The sequence below is a fragment of the Pinus tabuliformis genome, chromosome J (assembly GCF_031772625.1).
Source record: "Pinus tabuliformis cultivar Carrire ecotype Pingquan chromosome J, CPIR1, whole genome shotgun sequence".
Lineage (NCBI taxonomy): Eukaryota > Viridiplantae > Streptophyta > Pinopsida > Pinales > Pinaceae > Pinus > Pinus tabuliformis.
Genome location: NC_142295.1, coordinates 1,038,601,154 through 1,038,607,975, shown reverse-complemented (window position 1 = coordinate 1,038,607,975; position 6,822 = coordinate 1,038,601,154). Strand labels below are relative to the sequence as shown.

The window sequence follows — 6,822 nt, the reverse complement described above, 5'->3', positions numbered from 1 at the left end:
GTGATTACAAACATAAAACTTGTATCAGTATTTGGACTAAAAACAAAGTATGTTAATCAGCATTTCCTCTTGCACTTGGACAGTGGATATCATATAATCTTTTATCTTCAAATTGAGAACCAATAAATCAACTTTCATACAATCAATCTTCAGTTCAACTGTGCAACAATATCCAAGTTGACAAAGTGATATTCCAGTTTTGGAATCGGGATGAACTTAGCAAGAGCTCTACCTCCCACCACCCACAAAGGAGCCTCCCGCTTCAATTCAGAAATGTCGATTATCGTTCCACCTGCCATTGCCAGGATGAAAATGCGTTTTGCAGCCCAAGACTGTACCCAAGTAGGTAGGCATAAAGACGGCAAGACATGCCTAAATCCACAGCCAGTGTTGTGCATGCTTAAAAATGATGAGTTACTGTGCCTGCATAGGGAAGGGACCATCCGGACATGACGCAGCCTGATGAACCACCTGTAGGGAGATTTAATGGCACCAACTCGTTCATAATTCGTATGCCATGGACATCCGTCATGCTTTGAAGAAGAAATTGAGCTTTGTTTTGCGACTTTCGAACAGTGGAATTACAATTTAATAAGGCGTGATTAGCGTTAGCGTAATGGTGAAGGTAATAATGGAATGCCACAATCAGGTGCAGTCTCCCTGCCACCTGTGGTGATTGATTCCCCATAATTAACAAGGGCACTGGAAGATTTTGCCTCTAAACTCGAGAAATTTTGTGGGTGTGGATCTTAGTGGGTGTGGGTGTGGGTTGAAATTTTGCCTCTAAAGCCATATGATTGAGTTTGAGGTTATGGTAAATTAAACCAACCTTGGGTGCTATTGGTTTCTAATTGGTTTCTAATTGCTTAACTTTGAGCTGAGAAGTTTGATTAGCACACTTATTAACCTTACTATTTTGTTTCCTTAAAATATAGAAGAAAAGCTTTAAGGGATAATTCTTCAAGCAATATTTTAATTTTTTTTAAATTTTTTTATTATTAAATTTGGTAAATGATTTTCTTTTAGCTAGGTGTTTTTGTGGAGAGGTTGAATAATCAGAAGTGAGTCTCCAAAAATAGTTATGTTAGATACTCACAGGATTTTTGGGAGCAACATGCCATGCAATTCAACCTGATTTTTGGTAATAGAGCCCAATCCCTAAGTATACCTTCTATTTAAATTTTCATCAGGATTGGCGATTGAGCTCAATCCCCAAGCATACCTTGTATTCAATTTTCCATCAAGGTTGTACAAAACCCTTTCCCTTCCTACCACCCTTATGTTATATAAACAATTGACTTGGTTAAATTACATTTTAAAAAATAAAATAGAATTAATAATTAAAATAAAATTGTGATAAAATAGTACATATACGAATGGAAATTGTGGGTTGCAAATTTAACAACCCAAGTTTTTCCAATGGTATTATTCTCTGATGTAGTCCAATGGTATTGTTTTCTAATGCAGTGTATTTAAAGTTATTTTTTGCAACCAAAGCTTAAAAGCTAAAAATCATAATTATGTGTATAGTATTGCACCTCCGCCACAAACCTTGGGCAATTTTCATCTCCAACAAATTGAACCACCCAGTACATACACAACCCAAAGACTTGTAGCTGTGAGGATGCATGTCTTCCAAGTAAAATTTGGGAAGAACAATATTTTCCCATTATTTTCCTTGAGTCCCTTTTTGCTTAAATTTGAACTTCATGGGGCTTGATTTTTTGGGATTTCTATTTTTTTTTACTATGTAGATATCCCATGATTTTTTATTCTACAAAACCTAGTTATATGACTATTATGTTGGGCTCCACTAATGGCTCGTATCTACAAAACCTAATTATGAATAAACTGTGGGTTTTGTAAGACGTTGGATGCTAATGACTCATATATTAAATTGCCTTTTATTTTTATGATAAATTTGGGTTTTGTGGTAAAAATTATCTATTATTTTCCTTGAGCTTTTTCCAACTTCCAATTCTATCAATCAGGTTCTTTTATGAGATAATTTGATTTTTTGGGATTTCTATTTTTCTCCAAATTTTACCATGTAGATATCTCATATTGTGGAAAGTCACTCAAAGCCTAAAATAATGATGACTACAAACTTAATACTCATAAATATTTTAATAAAGAATGTGATAAAGGGAATACACATATTATAGCTCATTTACAATCATCCCTAAATTTATTATAAATAAGTTCACCTAAATTTCCAATAGATTTCTATGGTCTAGAAGGAAAAAGCTAGCATCCCACTAAGTGGACATCTATTTACCAACCCAAAATTATGGGGATTAGGCACTAAAGGACTCTTCCCTATTCATTCAAGCATTAGTCACAAAATCTATTTGACATTTGTTTTCTTCTTTAAGGCTCTAGCATAAGATCATAAAAATGTCTCATTTTTCACTCCCCAAGTAGATATTCAAGCATCACTATTCTAAAGAGTTATAATTACTATTATCCCCTCCTAAAAAGATAACAAGTAATTTAAGTAGAAATGAGGAATCTACTATATTAAGAGGTGACTCCTATAGTAGTGTAGATTATAAATTCCAAGCCAATGATGAATTTCTTTAGAGTTGGAACCAATGGGCATATATACAATGACAAATCCTTCAATGAAATTACCAACTAATCCACCCACATTTAGGTTGAAGCAAGAAGTAGCATTGAAGTGGAGATTCCTAATCATCTCAAGATTTCATAAGACTTTTAAGAATCAACTAATCAGATAAAACACCACATTAAGATGAGAGTTAAAAAATTATCAATTTGGTCATAGTAGATTAATCATACCCCTTTCGAAAGGGATTTATACATAAAACAATATTTGAACAGGGCACACTACAAACAGAATTGATTTAAGACCTATATATATCTATAGAGTATTCAGTAATAAGTTCCAAATGGGCTTTATTGGAAAACAAAATGCCCCCAGAGGAAGAAAGAGTGATGTTATACAAAACATCAATTTGGCGCATAAACATTCTTCACTTTCCCATTCTTCACTTTCTCGATGTACTTCTTGGAGAAGAGAGCGTAATGAATGAGTTCCATCGCTCCACCGCTGGCGATGGTCACATTCTCGAAAAGTTTATCCAAATCCTCATCGGATCGGACGGCCAGCATAATGTGGCGAGGGATAATTCTGGTCTTCTTGCGATGACGGGCAGCTTTTCCGGCAAACTCCAACACTTCGGCGGTGAGATATTCCAAGACAGCGGCAAGGTAGACGGCCGCCCCGCCTCCAACCCGCTTGGCATACCGCCCTTTCTTGAGATATCTGGCAATCCTCCCCACTGGAAAGGTCAATCCGGCCTTCACTGTTTTGGTTACTCGCTTCTTCCTTGAGCCTGCTCCATTCTTCCCTCCCTTTCCGTCGCTCTTTCCTGAAGTCTCCATTTTCTGAATACTGCTCCTCTGCCGCTGATTGTACCCGCAAATTGCGACCGCGAATTGCTTCTGCCACAAAGCCACCGACACTCATGAGAATGGAAAGATATTTGGTAGAATTTTGTGTTACTGTTTAAATTTTTGGAAGCGTCATTCATACACCTTTTGTACACTAAGATATTTGGTAGAATTTTGTGTTACTGTTTAAATTTTTGGAAGCGTCATTCATACACCTTTTATACACTTGTAGTGTACAGATGAAAGTAAATATCATCACCAACTCCTGCAGAATTTCCAGGTTTGGAATCGATTTACAATAATCTCACCTGTATTTTTACTAAAAATCATTAAACTATTGAGTAGAATTTTATAACTAAAGCATTTTACCAATTAAAAATCACCAGATAACTTACCAGCTAAATATATTTCTTTGGGTTTTACTATTAGTTTGAATAAACACTGAGAAGTGCTTTATACTTTCCCACAAAGTTTTCCTTTTATTCTATAGATATATAGATGCATGTTCCCCTCCCTAGGAATCTACAGCTCTGTAACGCCCATGCAAATGCATGATCGTACGAAAAGTGCATAGCGCAATGGAGTTCAAGAAATACTGAAGATCATGTGCGGAAACAAAAAATGTGATCAATTCGGTTTGAAACAAAGAAGTGCATAGGATCAACATGTTAATCAAAGATCAAATATAAACCCTAAAAAAATTTAGCATGGGAGAAGAAACACTGTCGCCGGGATCAACATATTAATCAAAGATCAAATATTAACCCTAAACAAATAAAGGGTTTGTTCACTTACCTCAGTTTTTTTGTTTGGCCTAGTATTGAGGTTCTTGCACTTTTCTTCTGCTCTTATTTACCAGTTTCCACTGTCAAACTCGAATTCAGAAATTAAAATTGCGTCCACTGTCAAACTCGAATTCAGAAATTAAAATTGCGTCCACTGTCAAACTCGAAGTCAGACAATTAAGACTGAGTGATTGAGAGATTAATGGTATGATTTATATATTTATACATTTACTTTTCAGGTTAAAGTGTTTATCTATAATCTTATTCTCACCTATAAGATGTCACTTGGCATGAAAAAAGTCAATGAACCATTGCCATTAACTAGCTAGATTCATTTTAATTTTAGGATTATTAAGTGTGGCATCAAATCTGAATATAATCATGAAGCTTGGTAGCTATAATTCAGATTTCCCAAAATTTTGGTTGGATTTTTGCCAAAATCATACTGAAATTTTCACTATTTTGCAGGCAAAATTGTGGCCTCCTTCCACTATGTCATCTCTTTTACTCTAAAAAAGATTTTCATCTAAAAAAATTGATATCTCTCTCCGACTTTGGTGGATCTAGAGTTAAAATGAATTTATGTTGGTTTTATTATTAATTATATTTATTACTTTTTATTTTTATTTTTAGTTTTAGTTTTATGTAATTTGAGGTAGTCAAATGTTTTATGAGGATGGATACATGTTAGGCAATCTTGAAAATGGTCATATACCATCTTACCCATTGAAGGGTAATTCCCACCCCTCCCTGTGTGAAAACTAGTCATTTTTACTCTAAAAGAAGTTCACATCTAAACTCTGATTTTGGTGGACGAAGAGTTAAAATGGATTTATGTTGGTTTTATTATTAATTATATTTATTAGTTTTTATTTTTATTTTTAGTTTTATGTAATTTGACGTAGTCAAATGTTTTATGAGGATGGATATATGGTTAGCCAATCCTGAAAACTGGTCATCTACCATCTCACGTATTGATGGGTGATTCCTACCCATCCCCATTGATTATATTTATTAATTTTTATTTTCCCCGCCCCTTTCTCGGTGAAAACTAGTCATTTTTACTCTAAAAGAGGTTTGCACCTAAAAAATATTGATATCTCTCTGATTTTAGTGGATCAAGAGGTAAAATGGATTTATGTTGGTTTTATTATTAATTATATTTATTAATTTTTATTTTTATTTTTAGTTTTATGTAATTTGAGGTAGTCAAATGTTTTATGAGAATGGATACATACTTAACCAATCTTGAAAACTGGTCATTTACCATTTCACCTATTGATAAGTGATTCGTGCCCCTCTCACTCTAGCCAATCCTAAAAACTGGTCATCTACCATCTCACCCATTAATGAGTGATTCATTAATGAGTGATTCCCGCCCCTCGCTTAATTGCCTCTCTCCTGCCTTTGATGATATTTTCCTCACCTCAACCCCACTCCCACCCACCTTCATAAATCTTATAATCATTTCCAAAAAAAATCATCATTTCAAATTGGAGGTCTTCTTTAACTTTACTTCTTAGATTATATTTCTTATTTAATGTAAATTAAATTGATCCTCATCTTTAACCTCCCCTCTTTAATCAAACGGGATTAAATTTATTTAAAATTGGTTTAGTAATATTATTAGTTTTCTCGTTTATTTCTAAACCATTTTTACTTCATTATTTAATTAATTTTTAATTTACTTTCTAATGTTTCAATATAACATTATTAGAATTGGACTTACCAGAATTTGGTCATTCCTTTAATTAATTCTTAATTGTGACTTTGTTTAATTGCGGTGAAATAACGGTTTTAATCATTATTTATTTTTATCTGTTTTAACATTTATTACTAATTATTTTATTTTATACTTTTTAATTTTGGCCAAATTACGGTTTTAATCATTAGTTACTTTTTCTAATTTAATATTTATTTCTAATAAAACTTAATTTTACCTGATTTATTCCTCGCTAATCTTTAATCAAATGGGTACTTGACTTCTTTCTATAAGTAGTCTCTTTAGCACTAGCTTATTCTTAAAGTTCTTTGTTCTGGGATCAGATACATTATATAGTTCACTTCAACTTTTCTTTATAAATAGCCTTTTTAGCACTAGTTTATTCTTAAAGCTCTTTGGTCTGGGATCAAAAACATTACATAGTTCAGGTAAGTGTATTGATAAGCCATGGTAGTGGCCCATGGTATTGTAACAAAGCCTCTTTACAAGTTAATAATATCTATGGTAAAGCTAATCTTTAATCAAATGGGTACTTGACTTCTTTCTATAAGTAGTCTCTTTAGCACTAGCGTATTCTTAAAGTTCTTTGTTCTGGGATCAGATACATTATATAGTTCACTTCAACTTCTTTTTATAAATAGCCTTTTTAGCACTAGTTTATTCTTAAAGCTCTTTGGTCTGGGATCAAAAACATTACATAGTTCAAGTAAGTGTATTGATAAGCCATGGTAGTGGCCCATGGTATTGTAACAAAGCCTCTTTACAAGTTAATAATATCTATGGCAAAATAAGGTGAATATCGATAGTTAAGAATCTTGTTATATGGCAAGTTTATTGTAAATATTGAGTTTTAATTTTAAAAATGATATAAAAATAAAATAAATAAAATATTTATAA

At 33.1% G+C, this 6,822-nt stretch overlaps 1 pseudogene; it reads right to left on the bottom strand.

Annotated features, from left to right (window-relative positions):
• Positions 1-2,973: 2,973 nt before the first annotated feature.
• On the bottom strand, positions 2,974-3,408 carry LOC149230447 (putative histone H2A.1 pseudogene; annotated as a pseudogene).
• Positions 3,409-6,822: the final 3,414 nt, after the last annotated feature.